The following is a 27,371-nucleotide window of genomic DNA, read 5'->3' as shown; positions in this document are numbered from 1 at the left end:
GTCTAACAGATAAGGAATAAAAAATGCCATTTCTTTTTTTTCACTTTTTTTTAATTTTATTTTTTTTAATTTATTTATTTATTTTATTGGTTGTTCAAAACATTACAAAGCTCATGATATATCATCTTTCATACATTTGACTCAATTGGGTTATGAACTCCCATTTTTACCCCAGATACAAATTGCAGAATCACATCGGTTACACACTCACATTTTTACATAATGGCATATTAGTGACTGTTTTATTCTGCTACTTTTCCCATCCCATTTCTTTAATATCTGTCATTATTGGGAGAAAATTATAAGGCCAATGATGAAGGTGGAAAATAAGGAATAATTTTTCTTAAACTAAGTTAACCTAAGTTCCTACAAACCTTAGAAACTATTAAAAAAAAAAAAGAGTTTCTATTTCTTTTCTTCGTATATCCATATTTATGTTTACTTTTATTATTTTACCATTTTGTATCTTTCTATATTGGTTATTTAGTTATTTTATTTGTCCTGAGTACATTTTTTAAGTTTTAATCATAAACTGTAGTCATAAACTGAAGAGTTAACTCAAAAATATCTACCCTTGATAAAGGGAGAAGTCATTAGAAAGTAAAAATTTCACAACACTGGTCAGAAAAATACGTTCTGCAATGACTCTTTCTTTTTTTTTTTTTTTTTTTTTTTTGGTACTGAGGATTTAACCTGGGTGTGCTCAACCACTGAGCCACATACCACCCCGTTTTTATAATTTATTTAAAGACAGTTCTTGCTGAGTTGCTAAGTACCTTGCTAAGTTACTGAGGCCAGCTTTGAACTCTCAATCGTCCTGCCTCAGACTCCTGAGCTGCTGTGATTACAGGCATGCACCACCGCACCTGGCCTGTAATGACTCTTTTATGCTAAAAAAAAAAAAAAAAAAAAAATGGCTATTCTTTTTATCATCTGGGCTCTTTTGTGTGGTGTTATTTGTATTTATATAAAGTTAAAAATTAAAAATAAATGGTGTGTTTATGTATTTATAGGCAAAATGTTTACAGAGTAATATCTCAGAGCTTAGTGTTTAATTTTAAGAATATCATCTTTCAATTACTTCTTCATTCTTCTCTTTTGAATCCTTGCTCTTAACATTTGTAGCTTTTGAGCTCCTTCCTTTTTACTTTTGGCTCTATTTGCTCCTCCTGAACTTTTGGTTTTGCCTCAGTGGGATTCAACCTTTCCTAGTTTACACCTATCTTGCTGCAGGAACCTTAAAAAGCTTCCTGCATTCATCTATTCTTTTGGAGATCAGAGTGTCAACTGTAGCTGCAGTTTACAATGTATTCACTTCTACTTGCACCATTCTGCTTCAGTAATTACTCTCCTGTTTCACTTAAAAATTTTTTTCTAAGAATTAACTGAAATAGAAATGATTGAGACAACTGTGTTCAAATAGCTATAGTTTGAAATCACTGTTTTCCCTCATTGTAATTTTAGCAAGATTATGTAGCTATTCTTAAAGGTATAAAAATGCATTCCATATATCTTTAATGATTTTAGATTTAAACTTTAGATGGAATAACAGCCAACCAACTTTATTAGAAATTCTTTTTTATTGAATCCATATTTACTTACTTTGCCAATTGTCCTTTTAGTGAGCATGAAGGCACTACATTACTTTCAAATACTGTTTGTTATATCTTTTGTTTTCATTCATTGATTCAAACAATAAAAAACAATTTATGTTCAACTAACACATCATCTTACTACTAACAGAATTAAAATTGTGAATTTGACTTTTTAAAAAATGACAAGAAATAATAGATAATAATAAATTTGCTACATATGAAACTTATGCTAAAAAGCCCAAATGTCTTACTTTCCTAGATGAATTATAAAGGTAAACAATGGAATAAGGAAAAATAGAACTGGTTATTCATAATTCATTCATTCATTCATTCACTTATTCAGAAAATTATTTTAAGCATTTCCATATAATCTAACAAGTAAATGTGCAATCACACACTGAAAAAAATGGTGCTTCTATGAGACATTTTTTAGATCTTGATTCATTTTGAGAGAGGAGAACGAGAAAATCATCTCAAAAATTGATGGTGGGACTGGATTTGGGGAGTGAGTTTACTACTGTAGCAAAATTATCCCAATTGCATTTCCTTTCACAAAAAGCATATTTGTAATATTTCAAAGAATCTATAGTGAAAATACGAGCAGGGGAGGTTAATAACATTATATATCCCAGCATTCTTTGAGTTGTAACAATGAGAACACAATTAAGATTAGGCTAAAAATAATAGAATGTTAGTGGCCAAAATCAGGCTATAGAATCAAGTCCAAAATTAGTATGCTGACTCCTCCTGTGACATCCTGAATTATCTATATGCTGTGATATACATATAGATATGTATTGTCTCACCCAGATCCCCCTTCAATGAAGCGGTTGGAGGGTGTACAGGCTTTAGCCTGAATTATCAGTGCCTTCCAGAATTGCCCCAGCTGCAGAGATCCAGCTCAGGTATGAATACACCCTTTTCCCAAGATAGTCCACATCTAAGAAGTGATCGAACGGGCTGTAAAGAATCATTACCTTCTTCAACAGGATATCTTTGAGGTACTATTGTATCACAGGTGCTCCCTAATGTTCTTCCAGAACTGTCCAGTAGGCTTGAATGCTTGATTTCTGTCTCCTCTTACCACTGTTTTGTTTTCTTCCTTTTCATAAGCATTAGTGTCGAATATACTATTCAATAATAGTATTATATGTATGATATAATACATAAAATATGTATTATATCATACATATAATACTATTTTTAGTATATTATTATCCTGTATGATAACTTCTATGTTAGAATCTGCTTCCTGGAAAATCCAACTGTGACACCCTCTCTGATTTCCTGTTTTCTCATCTGTAAGAAGGAAATAATAGAAACTCTCTTGCTGATTCATTATGAAATTCAATTGAGAATATTTACAGAAAATTCTCAGTCTGGTGACTTACCAATAATAAGTTATTGTATAGTGATGATGATGATTATAGTGTTTGGAAAGGAGAAAGTAGTATAAACAACTATGGTTTAAATTCAGGATTATGACAGCAGTCATTGCAGTCTATCCCTTTATTGCTCTCTTCGTTTATGTTTTATATGATCAGCCACAGCTTTTCTCAGGCAGCTTTGTGGATTTGCATAATTGCTCTTACCATCAACTAGCATCTTCCAAGTAGCAAGGGAAGACCAGACTTGACCTGGATTGTTATTTTTTCTCCTTTCAGGAGGAATAAGTTTTAGGGATGTACTTTGATTTTAAGGTCAGACCTGGATTATATAATGTTACTTATTACCTGCTAACTTTTATCTACCCTTCATGCCAAATCTACTTGGTCTATTTGAAGTGGCCAAATTTTACTTAAATTTAAAGCTTTGGTTCTTTTAAAAAGCTCATCTTCCAGAAAGAATTAATTCTTTATACACTTTAAAAGATTAAAGAAACTTTATTTCTTTCACAGATATTTCCTGAGTGTAGACATAGACAGGGTAGAAGAAAGAAATGGACGGCAACATACAGTAAGTTTGAGAATTGTGAAAAGAAAAAAAAAAGACTTAGAACTTTAAAACTCCTAAAGATACATGCCTTCTAATTCTATCACATAGTCAATATAAACATTTGGTCATAAATGTATCCTTCCTTGTTATTAACATCAAAATTGATATTAATACCACACAGTGTGGTAATTTTTAACCTACTCAATATGTTTATACAACTATCTTTTAGCTATTTGGAGAATAGCAATAATATAATATAAAAGATGAAAGAAAACTAAAAACTATTTATAAACCCTTTTACTGTCCACTATGTAAGAACTCAAGGACCCTATACTGACTTCTCCCATGAGACTGAGGACCCAGTGGAGAACTCCACACTGTTGAAGGATAAGGGTTTCCTACAAGGATTGCCTGTTTTGAGGAGAAGGAAAGCACACGCTTTGGCTAGATGAAGTCAAATTTGCCTCAACAAATTTTATGAAATCAAAAACTCCGAACTTACAAAATATTTTAATCTTTAACTATGGTTTCTTTTCTTTCCACCTGAGTAAATTATGAAATTTAGCTTAGCAGAATACAGCAGCCTCAGAGAAAGTGTTCTGATGCCACACACTCTCAGCTCTGAGCAACCACATTTCCTCAATTAGCTTTCAGTGTTTTTCTTCTGTCCGAACATTCAACCCACCTAGATAGATGTCTGCCTTTCTTGTTTTTAATTTATTTCTTCCTTATTTTTAATTATAAGAACTGCTAAACATAATTAGGACCCTGGGAGAAAATGATTAAAGTAATTATAATCCAAACACCTTACTATAACCCTTTCTATCAGTACAGTATATTGTCTCCTCATCATTTTATCCTCCAGTGAAATTGCTGCTGTCACTGTATGAAATTTTGCATGCAGCTTTTTTCACTTAACATCTTATAATCAACTGTTAACATCATAGCATGATGATGTTTAGCATCTTAGCATTTACCTATATGTTTACAAGTCTTCATAATCATTTTTAATGATTGCAAGTGTTCCAAAAAGTAAATGAAAATTTATTATCTTCCTCATTTGTTATTATTGGATGGTATGATTTCTTCCCAAATTTACTATTGCCTTTGCTACAGGCCTGGTGAACTTTTATATATGCACAGTTTTTTTTCTTTGTTTTGTATTTTTTTTTTAGGAAAAAAATTTTAATAAGGTATTGTTAAAAAAAGAAGAAGAAGAAAGCATCATTCAAACTTGACAGTGAACTGGAAGAGAAAAATTGTATAAATGTAGATGTTTCTAAATTCCAGGTCACATTTCTTTTTTTATGTTTTTATTGGTGCATTGTAATTATATGTAATAATGGGGTTCATTGTGATATATTCATATAAGCTCATTATTTGCTCCATTTTCTTCCCCAGTACTTCCATTTTCCCTTCTTTGTTCCCTCCCCTATCCTCTGCCTATACCCAGCTGATCTCTCTTCTATTTATGTACATATTTTTGTTGTATGCATTATAATTATACATATACACAGCTATTTTAAAATAAATTTATTTTAAAATGTCATGTTAAATATGGATTCTTTAGGAGACCAAAGACTGATTTCTCTGTAGAATTTTCCCAAAGGTATGCAGTTTGTTGGCTGGGTCCTGGCTTACTTCATTGTGGTAAAGAAAAGACAATTACATTTGGTCAGCATTTCCACTTTCAAATGAGAAAGGGTCGGGACACCCCTCTTTCCTGCTGTATAATTCAAGAACCTGCCTCCTGAAGTCTTAGAGTAAGTAATTTATCTTTGATAACAATGCAGTTCTACTCTCTGAGGACTAATCTCTCGCCAGAGGACTGGCTTTGAATCCCAGGATAATTGCCAGGATATATTAAACACCACTTCCAGCCTAGAAATGCGGTTGTGAAAAAGAAAGAAATAATCCAAAATTCAATTTCAAGCATTTGCAAAGGTCTGTGTTATTGAGTATTAAATAACTCTGTCTGTGGGACTTAACAATACAACCTATATTTCATTGCATCAAGTTCTGTTCTGCTTATGTTAGTTTTTCTCCAGGCATGAGTTAAAAAGCAAGTGTGACTCTATGTCTTCTGCTGGTCTCTCCATGTTAATGCTCAAATAACTACATAGAACACTGAACAGATATGCATAACAGTCATGTATTAATACTGCACTAATCACATCTTAAAAGAATTTTTCAGGTATGGGAAGGAATTGTATGATTTCATATTTAAGAACATGTATGTACACCAAGAATATAATGTGTGGAATGAGACTTTCTTTAAAAAATACAACAGATTTACACAACTGAACTGAACCTTACCTCTTAGGAGGATCCTTTATTATTATTTAAATTTTAAATTAACTTAATTGAAACAATCACTCAATGGCTTTTTCAAAAAACAGAAAGATAATCAAATCCAAAATTAAATTTAAATCCCCACTCATAGAGAGCAGAAACTGCTTTCAAATTAATCCTAAAGTTTTTCTTTTATACTTTTGAATGCGATTCTAGGCATTTCAAAACGAATAATAACAGCAATACCACAATTTATAAACATGCCCTGCTATATTGATGCTTTTCCATACTGATATCTAAGAAATGTGAAGTTTAATATTATGAGAAACTGGAAACATTAATTAAAGGTGATGAAAGAAGCATAATTTCAAAAATGAGTATTGAGTATTTCAACATCACTTATCTTTCAAAGTTGAGGCTTAGTCCCTTATCATTTGAGAACTGATTGGGATAAGCATCATTTTAGGTTCTGTGTGTAGCCTAAGAGGTCCAGTGAAAAATTTAAAGCAGATAAAATTTAGTTATACCCAATCCAAACCTTGATGCCACATTACAATAAAATACATATCAGACCAAAGTTCGCCACACATTTATTTTACCATATTGAGTTCAAACCTTTAAAAAAAACATGCATCACATATTCCTAATATCATTATGCAATAACAGCTATTTTGACTTCTTTTACTCCAACTAAGTAAGTATATTGTAAAATATTTAATTTTACTATTAATCTAAAAATAGTTTTGAAGGCATTCTTTTTAAATGAAAATATTTTAAAACAATATTAACACTCAATCCAAAGCAAAAGACAAATACTGTCAGTTTAAAGTAAATATTTTATTCAAAATAGAAAAAGGAAGAAAGGAAAACTCCAAATCATAAAACATAGATTTTTCAAATCTGCAAAGACTATTCATGTGTATATCAAAGTTTATCAAAGAAAAGTAAAAATGCTGATTTACTGTTGGCATTATCCATGTTTAGGTATATTGTGTGTGCATATGTATGTGTAGAAAGAGAGAGATTCCTTTTGGTCCATTTACATATAGAAATAACAATTATACCAGTACTTTCCCTCTCATTCTTCCAAAGCAATTACAATCATTTCCTTTTGTTTAAAATAATGTAATTGTGATATTTGCCAGTTTACTTTTTCCCTAGATGGTTTACAGTTTTAAGTTTTGTATTTGGATTCATGATTCATTTTTGTTAATTTCTGTGTATAATGCAATTTACAGAAGTTCACTTTTTCTTTAAATATAAATATCCAATTGTTTCAAAACATTTGTTGAAAATTTTGACTTTATCCTGTAAATTATCTTTGCAATTTTTTTTCAAAAATATATTTGTAGATCTATATTTGAACACTCTACACATTTCCCATTTACTTAATTGCCAATTTTGATACAAACACACACTTTGATTGTTTTAACTTAAGTTGCATCTTGTAAATTAGGTAAAGTAAGGCCTCAAACTTTGTTTCAATGTTATTTTACTTGTTTTAGGTCCTTATGATTCAAGATGAATTTTAGAATCAGTTTGTCAATTTTTACCAAATGACTACAGTGTTTGATGAAATATATCCCCATTTATTTGGGCATCTTAATTTTTCCAAAAGACATTTTAAAGTTTTTGACATTCAGATTTGCATATATTTTATCAGATTTATTTGAATATATTTCATACTGTTGATGCTAATACAAATTTTGGTGAATTTTTAGTTCTAATTTTCAGGTGTATATTGATAATACATAATCTTTACATTGTCTTTTCCCCACTAAAATTATAATTTTATACCTTTAGGAATACTAAAGCACTTGATTAATTTTAGTAGTGTTTTTTCTTGATTCCATAGAATTCTTACATAGGTGATTTTCTGAAATAAAGATAATTTTAATACTTTTAAGCAACCAGAATGGCTTATATTTTTTTGCTTGCTCTTTTTTATTGAAATATTGATTAGAAATTGTGAGAACAAATATTCCTCTTTTTTTTAATTTTACATGAAAAGCACTCAGTCTTTCACGATTAATATGGTATTAAGTGTTTTACACTGATGCTCTTTATAAGACTGAGACTGGTTTTATTTTAAAATAAGTACCTTTTGGTATTTCTCAATCACTTTTTTTTTTTTTTTTTTTTTTTTTTTTGCCTCTGGTGAAATAAGCATAAGCTTTTTGGTTTTTGTTTTTTGAAAAACAAACCAACTTTGCATTGCTGAGTAAACCATATTTGGCTGGGATATAAATAAGTTTTGTGTATTATTGTATTAAACTTGTTAATTTTTGAAATGATTAAAGTGTATTATTTTATTTTTTATTTATTTTTTTAAAGAGAGAGAGAAAGAGAATTTTTATTTATTTTTTCAGTTTTCAGGGACACAACATCTTTGTTTGTATGTGGTTCTGAGGATCAAACCCGGGCCGCACGCATGCCAGGCGAGCACGCTACCACTTGAGCCACATCCCCAGCACGAAAGTGTATTATTTTAAATTGACACCATAATTGTACCAGCTCATATGATACAATGTAAAGGTTCAATATATGTATTTCTGTGCATTGTCAAATTGGAGTAATTAGTACATCCATTACCTCAAACATTCATCATTTCTTTGTGGTAAAGCATTCAATGTCTTCTAGCTACTTCAAAATACACAATGCATTATTTGGATGTAAAAAAAAAAAAAAAGCCAGTATCATACAAGTAGAAACTACAATAATGGTGATGAAAGGCTGGAGGGGGTAAATAAACTTTATTTCTGGAGGAGAGCTGGCAAGAGGTTGGTGGATGGGTAGGAAGTTAAAGTCAAATAGGAGATTTGTTTTTGCCACAACCAGACCAGCACAGCTAATGAGGGGATAAAGAAAAGACACATAGAGAAAAACCTAGGGCCCACTGAGAAAGCCAAGCTGTGGTGAGGCTTGACTAACAGCAGTTAGCTCAGCACCTTACTATATAGCTTTTGTCAGCAGAAGGTTATTTGTGAGAAAATGTTAGCAAAGCAGAAGGTCTGAAGAATCCAGTGAAACTTGTGAGACATCCAGTTCATCTTGTAATGACCAGAATTCTCTAACCCCATGAGTTAGCAAGTGAATAAAGGTTCTGACAGTTAGAGCCTCAAGTCTTCCCAGGTCCCACCCCTAGCTGGCGTTACCATAGCAACTGGGGCATCATGATCTGCACTTTTGCCTAGTCAGTTCCCAGTGCGAAAGCAGCCATAAGGGAATCAGAGACCAGGTTCAAGTCACTGCTCTCCCCAGCTTTTGATGATATATTGTACAGATGGATAACCACAGTCAGTAACAATTTGTTAAATATTCATTTAAAAGTATTATTCCTGTGTTCAGGAGGGATATTTATCTCTAGTTTTCTTAAAATGTCATTGTATTGTTTTGGCATCATTTAATTCTATTTCCAAAGTTTGATTTGGAAAGTATTTTACCCTTTGCAATTTCCTTTCAAGAGTTGGTTTACACATTTTTTTTTATGTTTCTTTCATAACATCTTCCATGTAACTATTTGACTTTAAATTCCATCATCCAGTAGAAAATTGCCTGTGTTTCTTGATCTTACATATTTAGAAGTTAAAAGAATACTGGCTGTATAATAGGAACCCAATAAGTATTTATGCAATCTCTGAAAGATTAAAAGAACAAAACAAACTATATTTCTAGTCTTTTTCTATTCTTTTGCTATTGATTCAGAAAGTCTTAACATATTTTCCCTTCTTAGTATTAATTCAAAATTCCATTCCTAATTAACTTCAAAAGAGTAGGCGAGAGGTCTAGTTGTGTTTACATGTCCATTTTCTGTTCTCTTTTTGTTTTAGGCAGAGTTTTAAGAATTTAGTGATGACATTATTTATTATAAATAATTAGAAACTTCCATATGTGGGTGTATAAATAAAATTCCTATCATCTTTCCTGTCTTTAAAGTGAACAATATTAGTTTAGTTTTCATAATTACATCTTATTAAAAGAAACATAATATTTTTAAATGCTTAAATATTTTTTATTGCATGTACCAAAGAACAAGTGGCTTTAAAAGTGTTTTCTCAATTCTGTTTGTAGCTCAACAACATCCAATGTTTCTGTCCAATTTCACTACTGAGTATAAATTTGCAACTTAAACCTAGTATTTACTAATTATCTACCACACTGACATCTAATTTTTAAAAATAATTTGAATTTCTAAATCACTTCAAAACCTAATGGAACTCAAATGCTATTACAGCTGAAACCACTTAATAGGGCCTTGTTAATAAAGACAATCTAGTTAAATTAGGCACTTTCGGTGAACATATTTTATCTTGGCCACTTGATGTAATCCAAAATAATAATAATGGCTAATAAGTACAGCCTGATAACAGGGCCATTTTCTACATTAAACATTTGCCTAGGATGTTGGGATTTTCCTGTTTCAGAGTCACTGATTTAAGCAATTCTATTACAAATTCTGATTTCTGGCTCAAAAAAGAGAAAACAAGCACTCCTGATGCAGATATCACTGTAACTTAGCAACATATGTGACTAACTTTGTGTCCTCATTATCCCCATTGTGCCACTTCCCAGAAAACATAGTTTAGATGTTTCTTTTAATAGGCCATGGTTATTTCTAATTTAATCTATGAATTATTAGAATTAAGATATGAGAAATTCTTACTCAATGTACTACACAGGATGCAATCCTTTGCAAACTTTCTCATATAACTGTTATCAAGTTTAAGATTCTAGAAACAAATATTACAAGGTTACAAAACAGCTTCCAATTTCAAGAAGCTATCATGAACTTTAAATACTGTATATATATTAAGGTTAGCGTTTATTTCTATTTAGTCATACATTTGGTAATTTCTTTATTTAAAAAGTGTCTTTTGTATACTCTAAGAATAAAATAAATATTCCACTCACTGTTCAAAAGAAAGGTTTGCCAAGTAAAATTAATAAGGGCCTATGAGTTCCTTTATTCTCATGTGACTTGAGAGTTAAAACTAACCACACATCTAACCCCTTCTTAGAATGCATTTTCATTCATTTCTTATATACTTATCAAATATTTATTACATTTTAAATATTACATAATACTTCATTAACATAAATATAAATTATGCCAAATTTTTCCATGGTAAAATTGGCATTTCACTGCCCATTCTATATTACACTTCCCTATATTCAGGGGAAAAGCTCAAAACTAGATTTGTCAAAATACTTTCTATTATTATTCTGGGTTAGAGCTACCAATGCCATTTTCTCAAATGATATATTTGGGAGAAAAATGGGCAATTTTTCTATAGTTGCAGATGTGTTTACACAGTGGAGATCATCTATCTTGGTTTCTCCCAGTTCTCAGAGGACCTTCTGGAAATCCCTTATTGTGAGCAAACAGAATAAAACCGTATATAGTATAAACAGCTTCCCTTGGACTCCATGTTGGGATGGAATCTTCCAGAAAAATTAACCACCATGGTAGGTGGCTAACATCACTGGTAGAAACTTGCCAGTAATTTGTACACTTTATGATATCTTGGAAATAATTTTTCAGATTTTATTTCCCGATTCTCTCAAAGAAACCTTGTATGTTTCTTACCTTTTATTTAAACATTTCTCTATTTCTGCTTTCAGACAAGGTGAATCCACAGAAAATGAATTTAATCCCTCACTTTAAACAAATAAAAAGGATAAGTATTGGCTTGCAAGCAATCCACAACAATAGTTTTTGAGAGACTTAGAAAACAAGTAGACTGAGTACTGTGATGGCTCTATTTTACTTCCTGGAGAGAATTTACAAACCACAATACAAAAGGGGAACACCGGTAAAGACTTCGGTCTCCCTGAAGTAAGAAGATGGAGTTGAGTGTTCACCAAGGATTCTTTGGCTGAATTTGGGTAATAGCATAACAGAGAAAAGATTTGCTCAGGGATCTGCAGATCTCTTTAGAGTCTTCAATCTAGTACTTATTAGTGCATGTGTGTAAGAAAATTATTCGAGAATTCCCTTAAAAGAGCATGTGGAACTATTTCTGGAACTCACATTGGGCTGGGAATCTTTTGATTCCCACTAGCAAGAGTGGAAAATTTTTTCTACCTTAAGGAACTTGTGTAAAGTGCTCAGAATGACATTTTCTCCATAAGGAGACCTTAGAAAGGTCTTACTTTCTAAGATCTCCTTATGGAGATTGCTCTGGTTCTACCTAAAAGTTTAAATGCAAACATCAAAAAGACAAACATGTTTTCCAATCACTTAACATTGCTTTCAAATCACTTAACCTGTTGATGGGAATGAAAAATAGTGTGGCAGTTATGGAATGTGGTATGGAGGCTTCTTAAAGAATAAAAATAGAATTACCATATAATCTAACATCCTATTTCTTGGTTGATATCCAAATGAATATAAATCAGGATTCAAATAGATATATTCACTTCAATGTTCTTTAGAGCATTATTCACATTAGCCAACATATATAAACAAACCAACTGTCCATTCACAATTGAACAGTTAAGGAAAATATCATATATAAATCTAAGGGAATACTAAGTACTAAAATAGGAAATCCTGCCATCATGACAATATGGATGAACATGGGGGACATTATGCTAATTAAAATAACCCAGTCAGAGAAGGACAATACTGCAGGATTTCCACCTACATAAGGGAATCTACAAAAGTCACTCTCATAGAAACAGAGAATACAGTAGCGGTTTCCAAGGGCAGGAAATGTGGCATTGTTGTTCTGTGATTATTAAGTTTCAGTTGTTCTGAATAAGATAAATAAGTTCTAGAAATCTACTGCACACATAGTGCATATAGTTGACAATATGTTATTATACACTTCAAAATTTAGAGGCAGAAGTCATGTTAAGTGTTCTTACTACAAAAAAGGGAGACTCAAGGAAACTTTAGAAGGTGTTGAAAATATACATTATCTGGAGGGTGGTGTGGTATCATATGGTTGCTTATGTCTGAATTCATCAAAACATACACATTAAATACATATAGATTTTTTTTGTATATCAATTGGACCTAAATGAAACTTAGTTACTCTAAATAGATAAATATATTTTAAACAAAAATTACTTACCATAAAAGAAAAAGAAAAAAAAAAATGATCTATGATTCACAATGGTGAGGAAAAAAAATTATCTGATATTGACCCAGAAATGATACAGATTAGATGGCTTCACTGGTGAATTCTATCATATTTGGAAAAAATAAATAATACAAATTCTATATAATTTTTAAAAAATGATAGAATAAAAGAAGAAAGAATTAAAGAACAAATAGTCAAACAAAGAACAAAATGGTAAAATTAATCCCAATAATATTAATTATTACAGATCAAAACATAAGATAAAACTATAGAACTTCTGAAATAAAACGTAGAAAAAAATTTAAATCAACTTGATTTTAGTATGCATTTCTTAAATATAATAAGAAAAAATAATACAATCAATTAAATATAGCCAAATTAAAACTCATGTTTTTCAAAATACTGCTACAATAAGAAAAACACAAGCTATAATCTTGGGGAAATTACAAACCAAATATCTGGAATTAGACTTATAAATGTGTGCATCAAATGTGCTCAATAAAAAATGAATAAATAATGCAATGAAAAAGACACAATATTTGAATAGACAATTCATCAAGGAAGTATAACTGGCAAGCATGTGCAATTATGCTCTAAACCATTACATTAAAACCTCTTGAAATACTAATAAAATCACCAAAAATGGCTCAAATAAAAATGACTAAACACTATTAAGATACATGCAATGATGTTCAGTATCACTGATCATTAGTAAATTAATGTAAAACCACATTTTAAACAATGGTAAGCATTTAGAGCAGCTGAACTTTCTTATGCTTCTGCTAGGAATTTAAAATGTTAAAAACACTGGAAAATTCTTTGGCAATTTATTAAAAACTTAAACATGTACCTTCTATAGTGCCTAATCATTCCAATGTTAGGCATTTACTCAATTGTAACCAGAGTATGTGTTCTCATAAAGTTGTGTACTTAAACATTTACATGAATCTTTGTCTCAACAGTTAAATGTATAAGCAAATTGGGGTATGTGTGATGGAATACTACCAATCAAAAAGATGAATGAGCTATTAAAATATAAAATTGCAGAAAAAAGCCAGGTTAAAAATTGTACTAGTATATGATTCAATTAATTTAAATTTCTAGACAGTGGAAATAAATCTATGGTGAATAAATACATATCAACAATCACTTATAGAAAGAAGTGGGTGGAGAGTTGATGATGAAATATATTACAAAGGGGCATAAAGAATCTTTGTGGGATGTTAGATATACTCACTATATTGAATTTATGAATGTTTCCATTGAGATAAACATATGTCAAAATTCATGAACTTTTATAAATTTATAACTCAATGTACTTTAAAAACTAAGTCTATTGGCTAAAAAGCAAAACAAAACAACAACAAAATAAAACTTTGCTTGTCCTCTGCTTTCCTGAATAAAACTTCACAAATGAAACTACCTGAAGAAGTAGTCAGAAATGTAGAAATTACACATAGAAACATGTGTACAGTACCATTCATCACAATGATAATATGAATTGCATGAACCCAAGCAATTAGTTTTTAAACAGAATTGCCTAATAGGGAAAAGTTTAGTAGTTCAGAATAACTTAAAGTAAGGAAGAGAAAGCATGGAAAACTAGAATCTTGGGTGGGTAAATATTAGGAATCCTACAGAATGACAAATAGAAAGTGATATGAATGGCTATGTCAAGACTTACAGGAAGAGATTAAATACAGTTCAGACACTTGGGTTTGCACAGAATCCGACTCAAATTGGTGTAGTTACAGAAAGAAACAAATAAATTAATATACTGACTCACAATTTAAAGTGAAGTGTTTGGCAAATCAATGCTTGGCCCAGAAATCCAAATGATGTCTTTAGACATGGTTTCTTTCCATTCTTTTGTTTCTCTTTTCTTTAACTTTCTTCATTTTTCTTCCCCCATTGTTATTAAGATAATCCAAAAGAAGTTTTCATTCCATGTCTTCTAAGACGTAAATCCAGTGGGACAAAGTCTATGAATCTTTTCCAACAGTCTTATCAAACATTATTTGACTCTCCACAGCTTTAACTGGATTGCCATCCATGAACTAATTATTCAGGCCAAAAGAATAAAATGATCTGATTGATTTGCACAGCAGTCATAGAGCCACCCTTGTCATTATGAGGTTGTGGAAAGATGTAGTTGCATAAAAAAAATTATAATGTTGGCAGAAAATTTTAAATGAAATGCAAATGGCAGAAAATTTGTAGGGAAGAGTAAAAGTTGTCTATAAGGGAGAAAAGTAATGAGTGCATATATAAAGATACCTGTAGTATCAGAGGTGACTAACTGGGATTTCCTTGTCTCAGTGTCCTCTAGGAAGTAAAGATGATAAATATTGTCTCCAAAATATTTATTGAGTGCCCACTGAGACCTCATCATTTTGCTAGTCACTAAAAATACTAAGTCAAACAAGATATGTTTCCTATCTTCAATAAAATTATAGCTTTAGTGTATGATATAAGCAGGAGTGTTAAGTGCTATAAAGAAAACTTGAAAGGGTCATAGGATCCCAGGAGAAGGACATTAAAACCATTTTGGAAGTTTGAGTTGATTTTGCTTGAGGGAAATTTGGATAAATCAGGTATTAGCAAAATGAGATAATATTATAGGAGTGGGGCTAATGATGATATTATAGCAGATGAATCAACAGGAAAGGGAACATGGAAGTGGGAAAACTTGACACTGTAGAGAACAGTGAAGTGTGGATTCATGAAAGTAAATAAAACTAGATACACAAATAAGGAACAAATCAATATGGATCTTGTGTACTAACAAGTTTAAAGTTTATAAGTAAAATATCGTAGACTTACCATATTATCAATGGGAGGAAAAAGATGTAATTAAAACATTAGGAAAAAACCCTATTCTGGCAAAGGGAAGGAAGATAGATTGAAGGAGGCCCAGAGGGTCACCATGGAGATTCCCTACTAGATATTGGTCATAATTAAGATAGGTAGCAAGAAAGCCAGGAAAATGGAAATGCACCAGGTAAATAGGCATTAAATTAAAATTATCTTCCAAAGGAAAATTTAGGCTTAGTTAAGCAGGAGTCACATAATCCAGCGATATATTGTTCTACTGAAGTATACTGAGAAGCAAGGATTACAAATTATGATGATTAAATTAACAGGTATAATGTTCCACATTTTGGCAAAGAAAACCTTGTATTAGTCTCCCTGGAAAGAAATCTATTGGAAAAAATCTTTGTGCTCTGGTTGACCGCCAAATCAATATGAGCCCAGCAGATGATATGGCAGCAAATGCAACATGAGCCGGGTAATATGAGTACAGATAAAGAGGATAATCATCTCTGAACTCCACAATGGTGAGGCTATAGACATAGCCTCTGGAGGCTACTTGAGGAAGATGTTCTGGGCTGGGCTCTGTAATTTATTCAAGCTCCCCCTACCCCACCCTTAATCTCATAGTCATATGTTCCTTGCAAAATGTTTGGGACATGAACAAAAATACAAAAGGAATAAAAATATCTCAGAATTCCACCAACTTTAGAGGATGATAATTAACAATTGCAGAATCTTTCTTCCAATCTTTTCCTTATGCACACAATAATATATAGGCAGAGGAAATCTAAATTTGATCTAAAACAAGTACTCAATTACTAAAGTACAGTAAAGATTAAATCATTTAAAAGGTTCTGCAATCTTATTCTTCATTGAATTTGAGCCCTTTCCAGAAATGTTGGGCAGGTATTTGCTTTACAATAATAAAATGATGTACTCAAAGGAGTGTATCCCAGAGTAGAAAGACAGTGTTTTGGAGGAAAATACATACTTGCAACTCTCAGAAGAAACAAAGTTGCTATGGTTCTCAGTTGAAGATATTTTCCTTTTATAATGAAGATTAAAAGAAAAATCTTAGGGTTCAATTTCATCTAGGATATCTCTAAGATATAACATGCTGCTCATTTTTAGAATCATGGTGTTATTGTTCATTCATTTGTTTAAGGTTTTGAATTATAAAAATGTCACACACACAACATGTATAAAACATATAGGTACAACTCTAAAGAAAGAATTTAAAAAATGAATATATATTTACCACAAAACAGCTGGAAATAGAGCACTGCCAATTACTTTGAAGCCCCTCTGTGCCTTTCCCTGCTCATATTCTCCTTCATCACTCAAAGATAACAACTGTCCTGAATTATTCCTTCACTTTCCTTTAGAGTTTGAACACAAAGAGTATCCCCAAACAGCATATGCTTCTTTTTTATTTTTTCTCTTTAACTTCATGACATGCCCTCATGGAATTTTTATTTAAATGACATTAAATTTATGCAGCAAATTTGGGAGAACTGACATCCTTTCTATGAGCATGGCTTAGTATTTTTTCAAAGCTTTTCTACAAAGTTTTATTCATAAAATATCAAATAGTGTATCATATTTTTCTACTTTCTCTTGCAATAAATAGACCACATTTTTAAATAATATATGCATTTCTTATATTGTTTCACATTTATTCCTTAAAGAAACATTTTATTTTTATTTTAATATGAACATAATCTTTAGTGATATCTCTTTACATTGTTGGCATAGATTGTTCTCCTTCCTGCATTTTTTAAAAACAGTCTCACAAGCTCTTTATCAATTTTATTAGTTTTTTTATTTTAATACTATTTTATGTCTATATTCGATTACACTAATTTATACTTTTATTATTTTATTCATTCTAGGTACATTGTTTAATTTTGTTGCTGTTTTTTTACTTTTTGTGATGAGTTACAGTTTATAGATTTTATTAATCTTCTTTTCTAATATGCACATTAAACAATGTAAAATCTCCATAAACTGGACCCAAATCTCATAATTGTAATATATAGTATTTGGGGTATCATTGGTTTCAATTTTTTTTCCAGTACTTGTGGTAGGTTTCCATCACTGTAACAAAATACATGAAAATCATCTTACAGAAAGAAAGATTCATTTGGACTCAGGGATTCAAAGATTTCAGTCCAATGTCAGCTGGCTCCATTGTTTTGGGGCCTGCAGTAAGGCAGAAAAACATGGTGGAAGGGAGTGGCAGAACAAGCTTGCTCATCTCATATCAGCCAGGAAACAGAGGGAGAGGAGGGAAACAGGGACAAAATACACCTCTCTAGGACAGGCCCCCCACTGACCTGTCTCCTACAACTAGGCCCCACCTTCTACAGTTTTTACTACCTACCATTAATGGCCTCAAGTTATGATTCCCTCAGTGTATTAACCTGCAGATGAAGTTAAAGCCCTATTGATCCAAACACTTCCCAAGAACACCACCTCTAAACATTGCTGCATTGGGGATAAGACTTCAGTATGAGCCTTTGCGGAATGATGTGCCCTGTTATAATAGTGCCAGACCATAATAGTGCTCACTATTTTATTCTTTGCTCTATAATTTATCCTGAATATGTTACTATTTTTACAGTTACATTTCTATTACATTTTTATTAGCATAATTGAATTTTTGCCAGAGTACATTATTTTTTGTCAATTTTTAAATCCCTGGTACATTCTACAGAAGCTAATCATATTTATGCTTACTAGAATACATTTACACATTGGACTTTTCAAATGTTCCCTATATTTTGTGTTTGTTGTTCTAATACTTATTAAAAGATTTTCAAATATTAATTGCTGCAGTCCGGCTGCAGCAAAATAACCGGGGGGTGACGAGCAACTTGTGTACATTGATACAGCAGGAGTGGGAGCTGTTTACTGTAGGACAGGAGTGGTATATATACATTCCACACAGCTTATCTTAATTAACATAAACTAGATACAGCAGTCAACCAATAAGGAATCTCCACACTTAATGGCTCGCTGGCGTTACTTCACAAACCACTCCCTCTGGCAAAATGCCAGGCGCCATCCTGACTTGTTTACAGATCCTAACAATTAATATGTCCTTGGTTTTATTTGTTCTTCTTCTTAAGTATCCATAAGTTCTGCTTGAAAATCTGTTCTCTCTTAAAATTTACTATTTTTTTTAACTTAATTTCTCTTTATTTCCTCTACTTGAATTTGTCTAACTTTTTTGGCTTTCAAATTTTCCTTTTGAAAAGATTATATATCGATTTATATTTGTCTTGGTTGGGTCACTAAGGATCTGTAAATTTGAGGACTGATATCTCGTTTAGTATTGGATAATACCTTTTATTTCTTCAAGTGTTTCTGCCCTCATTTTTTATTTTCTTTTTGCCATTCCAATTATAGTTGATGCTTATTATTGGCAGGTTCTGTATTTCTGAATTTGCCTATTTCCTGAGGTTTATTTTTAACCACAAAATCAATAATCCTAGTGCTTGTACAATCATTTGCAATATGCCCTGACAAATTTGAGAATTTATTTAGTGGCCATTCCTCCAGTTGAGGTCAAACAAGGTGACCTTGCCTTATGCTTCAGCTCTCATACTGTAAATAAGGACCTATCCTGGTCTATTTAAATGCCATATTTAACACGTTTTTATTTTTTCTTGGTGATTTTATTGTTAAAATGATCCCCAAGTGTAATGATAAAGCACTGTTTAGTATTTCTCAGCACAAGATTGTGAAATTTCTTACAAAGAAAATGTGAATCTTAGATGAGCTTTATTGAAGCATGCACGACAGTGCAGTTGGCCATGATTTAACGGTAATAAATCAGCAATATGTACAATATCAAAGTGTCTTTATATACAAACAGACATAAAATAAGGTTGTACATTGATCATTTGATGAATAAGTTGTGATCAGAGACTCATAGGAACCTAATCCTCCATTCTCCCTTGAAAAAGTTGTTGCCCATGTCTACTTCATAGAATTAGCTATTGCCAATAACAAAAATCACCAGCATAGTTTTAATATCATCCTCCATGTCATATACTCTCTATATTTTATATTTTTCTTTCCTCCTGGATTCTGTCTTCTGATTTATATGTAAATTCCAATCAGCACTTAAATTCCTAATTCAATTATTTTCATTTTTAGTTCTAAAATATCTGTACTTTACCATAATATCTGTATTTTTATTTGTAAAATCCTTATTTTGTCTTTTGTCTTGCTTAATATGCTAAACTTAATTTTTTTGGAAATCTATGCCTAAAATTATAAAAATTACAGCTTTGTACAAATGTTTCTATTTCTTATTGTTTCTCCTGGGTTCCATTCATTTTGCCTTTTCTTATGTGTGCCTAGTTGTTTTACATGTTTACAATTTTTGATTCCAGGATTCCTTATTTGAAAAGTACAAAAATAATGGAAAGCCTAGGATGATGAACCTTATTACAGAGAGACTTTTTCATTCACTTCTCACAGGCTACTGAGGAACTAGCAATGAGTTATTACCTCAATTCAGTTTCGGAGTTTGAGATGTCTCAAATTTGGATGAGACAGGCCTACTGATAGTTTTCTGTTGTTACTGCCAAACAATCCCTCAGAATCCCAGGTAAATAATACTAGTATTCAGCTGATTCCCTGAGGCCTACCTGTCTCACAAAAGTCCTTCACAGGCTCTTAGGCTTTAGTCCCCATATGCAGCATCGGTGGCCACCCTAAATGAAAAGCAGTTCCAAATATCAAACTTTGCTCTATTAATTGCCATCTTTTACAAAACTAACTTTTAAGAAGGCTTTTCAAAACACCTATGTTTTGACCTCAATGACAATCAGTCCAAATTACTTAGCACAGAAAATTTTTGGCTTTTTAAATTTTATTTACTGTATTTAATTTTTAATTCCAGGTTTTGTAGTCATTTATCACTTTTGCTTACTTAAATGCAATAATTTACTATTTCTTTTTGTTTTCACACTTTTATATTTTATACAAATTAAAATACTTATTTTATATTCTGTGCCTAATAATTTTTTTCTATTTTATTTGTTCCTTTTAGTTACACATGACAGTAGGGTATATTTCGACATATTTATACAAACATGAATCCTGGTCTTGTGGTTGTACATGATGTAGAGATTCACTGTAATATTTAATGTATTCATGAAAATCATTCTTTTGCTATTTCTGATGAATCTTGCTCATGCTAGCTCTTTTACTTCTGATTTTAGTGATTTTTTAAATTATAAATTCATTTTTTTGTTTTAATATTATGTAAGAAAATCTGTTATACTTGGATTTAAATTGTATTATATGACAAACATTTAAATTCAATGCAGAATTTCATGTGCATATTATTTTGTCCATTTCTGCTTTATAAAATTGAGACTTTGTTGTCAAGAATATGACAATACAGTACATTTTGACATATTTATACAAATATGGAGTACATCTTATTCTAATTAGGATCCTAGTCTGTGGCTATACAAGTATAAAAGCATAAAATAAATTCCTATACTTAAGTATTTCTGTATAAATCTAATTATTTTTGTAGGACAAACATTATACTTGGGATTATTGGGTCAAAATAGTTTATATTAAATTTTAATATGTATTATCAAATTTATTCCATAAAGGTCCATGCAATTTATATTGTAACAATATTTGGGCTCCATATATTAGGATAAACATTGATAATATTATCATGAAAAGGTTAATTTGACTGATAACAGAACTGAGACCTAAGCTCCATATGAAAATATAAAATAAGAATTTTATACAAACATTACATTATGATGTTTTGAGAAACCACAAATCACATATATGAAGTTGTTCCTACAAAAATATAATGAAGCTGAAATATTCTTATCACTTAATGACTTTGTTGCCATTGTAGCACAAAGTGTTACATGTTTAGGATATTAAAAAAAAAAAAAAAAAAAAACTACCCTTCTGCCAGTCATTTCAAAGCATAGCACATTCAATATTGCACAGTACATAATACTTGACAATGATGATAAAAAAAACTGTGTTATTGGTTATGTATTTCCTATAATATACTTTTATAATTATTTTAGCTTGTACTCCCTCTACTTATTAAAACAAAAAGTTTACTATAAATAGTAACAATGCTATTTTAGCTGCAGGCTCATACAGACACATATTTACTGTATCTCCTGATTGTATCATTCATATATATAGATGATCTGAATTACACACACACCCACACCCACACACTCACACCCTGTGTATCCAAGGTGTATATGTATGTAGTAGTAGGCTATACCATCTAGGTTTTTCAAAAACACTCCTTGATATTAGAGTGAATCACCATCATTAAGACATGTGACTGTAAATTTGTGTGCATATGTATGTGTGTATTCACCTGGTAACTTCATTAAACATTAGGTATAAATAATAAACTCTTCAAATTATGGTATGTCCCCTTACTAGATACTGATTAATCCATTTGCTTCTTAATTCAACAGTGTTTACTAAATGACTAATATATGGCAGACAATGAAATGGACTTGAGAGACTTACCTGGGAATCATTATGGAACTTAGAGAAAACTTAATAATAAACAGATTAAAAACAAAATATAGGAGAAAACAAAAGATGAAAATTATATAAATGTCAAATATAGACTATTTTGATAGAGATGAATGTTTTCTCTATTTTGCTTTTCAAGAGTGGTTTGAGAAAATCTGTTGTATTATCAAGTAGGTAGGTGAAGGTGGTGTTAAGAGTAGAAGCAAAGGAATTAAACAAGGGGGAAAGTAAAAGCAATAACTTTAAAAATAAGATGCTTACATGGTGACAAACTCAGTGAGAAGTATGAAATGTATTTGCAAAGGGAAAGCAGTTGCAAGATTAAGTAAAGATCTGTAAATCAAGGCAAGGAATTTTGATTTCATGTTCAAAGTGAGAAAAAAAGTTGAAGAATTTTTTCAGTAGATTTGTCATACAAGATGTGCTATATTTTTAAAAATCCATTCTAAAGTCTTTGGAAAGAACAAATTGTAGACTAGACACAGGAAAACAAAATGGAGAGTAGCACAATAGTCTAATTAAGAGATTGTGATGGCTTAAAGCTTGTAGCAAGACTAAGAGAAATGAGCATATCAAGATATGTTTTAACCAGATGACACATGCCTATAATCCCTGCAACTTGGGAGACAGAGGCCAGAGGATCACAAGATTGGGGCCAGCCTCAGCAAGACAGCAAAACCCTGTATCAAATTAAAAAATTAAAAAGGGCTGGGGATGTGGATCAGTAGTAAAGCACCTCCGAGTTTAATCCTCAGTATTGCAAAAATAAGGAAAGAAAAAGAAAGAAAGACAATTTAGAAGTATTTTTAATAAGGCTAAATGATAGCCTGAATTAGGAAGTGAAACAAAAAATACATTCTAGACACAAGTTTCCCATAAATAGTGAAGAAAGTGAATGATATGGAAATTGGAAAAGAGGCTCCCAGAATCCTGTCCTTCATACTCCACTGCACAGCTCACATCTGACATAATACTGTAAACTTCCCAAGGGCAGGAAATTTCCTTTATTCCTTCTTGCATCCATATGAATGGATGAATAAATAAATTAAGTGAAAAAAAACCCTCTGTCTTCTATACTGGACAAACTAGAAATAGAAGTTCATAATTACAAGCAGACAGAATTCAATTCTGTGTAAATATTGCCAGATAATTAGAACTCCACAAGTAAAAGAGTCTAATTCTAGAATAGCATGTTCTCTGATAACTGGAAATATTTAGGCAGAGTTCTGTTGAAAATAGGACAGGTGTCTAATTTAAAAATAGAATTGGAAATTAACTCAGGCAGAAAATATTAATTCTTCTAACCTCTCTACTTAATCCCTCTTTAAGTTCAGAATACCTTTCATTGTCCATACCCCTGAACAATGATGTTTTATTTCCTGTTAATTGAGTTAGTGAACTAATGTTAAAAGAATGTCTTCAAAACCTGGAAAGAAAATTAAAATAATGACTCTTTTTCAATAAATAAAATATAGGGTTTCCATTTCCCAGTGCTTGCCCCAGGTACCAAGATAACTGGCCCATATCACCATGACAAAGCAGAACTGGGTACTTATATGCCTTCCCTGAGAAGATTATCTTCTCACATCTTACCAAGTAATGTGCATATGACAAGTGTGAAGGGGTTTTCTTGGAAGAGGAAGAACTGGTATTATTGTACGTAGGTAGCTGGTAGAAATGCTTAGTTTAGGGAATCTTTTCAAAAACTTCTATCTCTATTTTACATTTGATATAATAATCTGCTAAAGTCCCATGACATGAAGAAGACAAATGGCCCCATAAATTCTCATTCTTCCAGGAAAAAAAATGTTTTTCTCTTGTATAAAATTTATAGAATTTAGAGACCACAGCTATGAGAATAGATGAATCTTGGTAGTCACATGGACTGTGATTAATTACCAGAGTGCTTTATTGGTTATGGGGTAAGGAACTGTAGAGTGAGTGAGTAACACTGCTTTCCTCTGACATTTTTTTTTAATCTAAAGGAGTCTGCTTTTAACAGTTTTATTATATTTCCTAATTAATTTGTTCTGAAGAAAGGGATTTAAACCTATAAACTGTCTCATTGCCAGTGGCCAATTTGACTTATGAGATTTTCATATTGTGAATGATCCACAGACATGCCTCACTGTTCAATTTACTTAATTAGGCAGGACAGTGCTTCTATATCAATAGTACATTAATGTTTGATTTAAATCTTCTGCACCTAGAATATAGCATGCAGAAAAAGTTTGGAAGAGCATGTTCTTTGTCATTTAGTAAATTTATTAAGAAATTTTTATAAACATTGAATAAAAGGGAGACCCACAATTCAGTAATTAAAATCATAATATACTAAGCTAAAACTCCTGGACATCAAGTGTGGAAATGAAGACTTATAATGATTTTTCAGCTATGCTACTTTGATTTTGTGAATTTGTATAGTTGATGCTTTCTTTTAGAAAACATAGTTTCAAATTTTATTGTAATCTAAACATTTTCCAGGCATTTCTTTATATAATAGGATTTTGCTTAGTTTTTCATGTATGCATTTAATTATCTAATATGAAAAGCACAAAGAGACACAAAAAATTAATTGAAAGTTACACATTAATATCATTTGAGCCCCTCAGCTACATATTGCATCACATTTATGGGTAAGGTCTTGATAATAACATTTGTAATATGATTGGAAAGAATTCTCTTCATTTCTTTTGTCATCAGTTACCTGTATCATGTAAAATTCTCTTCTAATTTCACTTTACTCCTTTTAACTTTTAAATACTTCCATGGGACTCACATAAAATTTTTTATTAATGTTTAAGAAGTATTTCTTTCTAACCTCTTGTGGCATGCGTCTCATTCTAGCAAACAGTTTCCTTCATGAAAAATGTCTATTGTCTGTAATTCTAAAAATAACATGGGGCGGGGATCCAAGATGACAGGCAAGAGGGAGGCAGCATTCTGTGTCTCTCTGTGACCTGGAACTCAAGTAGTGCTTCTCTGTGAGCAATATTCCTGCTCCCACAAGGGAATCATGGCCACTGTGCCTGTACAGGGCTCCAGGCCACAGCATTAGAGTAGGACTCCCAAACACTCGCCCACATAGGACTACCAGGTACCCGAGCGGGCACCATCAACAACCATGCAGAACTTTCGGCCACCCACCCAGGCAGAAATCACCAATTCCACCCCCACGCAGCTTCCCATGTGAAGGAACTCCAGCTGCCACTCTCCTATGTACCCCCATCTACCAACATGAGGCTCCCACTATTGCCACCATCTTGGGACTCTACAGCAGCAGAGATAGTTCCCTACACACAGTAGCCTGCCTGCACCTGGAATCTTCACATAGGGTCTGAAGTCAGCAGACAGCCACACACACATTGCACACCACAGAGTTCATCTCTGAACTCAGCATCCAACATCATAGCTCAGCTCCACCCACATGACCCAACAGCCCACCACTGAAAGCAGGCTCCACCATCTTGGGTCACCTTTATCACCATCGTCAGTGGGGGCAATACCTAGTTTGGAACTCCCCTCCGGCTGGCCAGGTACCCAGTTTCTAACTCCCTCTTCTCCCCAGCAGCCGCTACCCGGCATAGTGGCACCTTGGGTACCTTCACAATCCTGAGGGTAGAGATACAAGCTAATAACATATAACCCCACCTATTGGATGAGAAGGGAAGCAGGAAAGATACAGATTTCCAACCAAAACAATCATGTTTCTTCCTTCAATTTTTTTTCCCTTTTCCTCTCTATTCACCCATCCTCACATTCCCAACATATGTGAAACCAAGAATTAGGATTTTGAGAACTGGGATATCTGAATATATATTACAGCTGTGTTGTATATTCTTTTTTCTTTTATCCCACCAATTTCTGCTATTTTAACATTTTTAAAATTTTTATTAATATATATATATGTGTGTTTGTTTTATATACTCTATTGTCTTCCCACTTACTTGTCTACACAAAATTACTTCCTCTCCCTTCTCCTATTATTAATCTTCCTCTTTAGATTTCTCTTTCACACTTTCTAATATATAAGAACTCTATATCCTCACCTGTTACCTCCTCAGTATATCATTTTACTCTTCAGCCCTGGTTCTTTGTCCACCAGCAGAAACTATAAACACTTTTATAAACCTACTGAGTATATTGTAGATAATAATTGAATTCACCATTTCTGTAGATTGTGATCAAACTGTAAAAATCTTAATAGCAAACATTTGCTTTTAGAGTGTATACTATTCATATTGGGATCTGATAACATTGTCCTTCTGTTCAAAGGAGAGGTATTGGATCCCTACAGGGGCGCTATAAGCCTAAAGGGTAAAAATGGTAATGCCTCAAATCCACAGTGCTAGAAGGGAAGACACTACGAAAAGACAAAGGAAGAAAGTGCCCCAAACATCAAGATACCACATTATTAGAATCCAAGGCCAGTGCATCAGAAGCAATGACAGAAAAGCAGTTCAGGATGTGTATGATTAAAACGTTCTGCAAATTATAGAATGATATAAGACAGCAAATACAGGAAGCAAAAAATCATTTTGACAAAGAGCTACATAAACCAAATACAAGAAGCAAAACATTACTTCAACAGGGAGATAGAGGTTCTTAAAAAAAAAAAACCCAGAAATCCTTGGAATGAAAGAAACAATAAAACAAATTAAAAGTTCAATTGAAAGCATCACCAACAGATTAGGCCACTTGGAAGACAGGACCTAAGACAATGAGGACAAAATATATAATCCTGAAAATAATGTAGATAATACAGTGAAAATGGTAAGAAACCATGAGTAGAACATTCAAGAAATATGGGATAGAATAAAAATACAAAATTTAAGAGTTATTGGGATATAGGAAGGAGTAGAGTTCCAAACCAAAGGAATGAGCAATCTATTCAATGAAATAAAATCAGAAAATTTTCCAAACATGAAGAATGGATTGCAAATAGAGGAGGCTTACAACATGTCAAATGTACAAAATCACAACATATCCACACCAAGGTACAATATAATAAAAATGCCTAACATACAAAATAAGGAAAGAATATTAAAATCCATGAGAGAAAGGAATAAGATTACATATGGGTGGAAAC

The sequence above is a fragment of the Marmota flaviventris genome, chromosome 8 (assembly GCF_047511675.1).
Source record: "Marmota flaviventris isolate mMarFla1 chromosome 8, mMarFla1.hap1, whole genome shotgun sequence".
NCBI lineage: Eukaryota > Metazoa > Chordata > Mammalia > Rodentia > Sciuridae > Marmota > Marmota flaviventris.
This window is presented reverse-complemented; position numbering follows the sequence as displayed.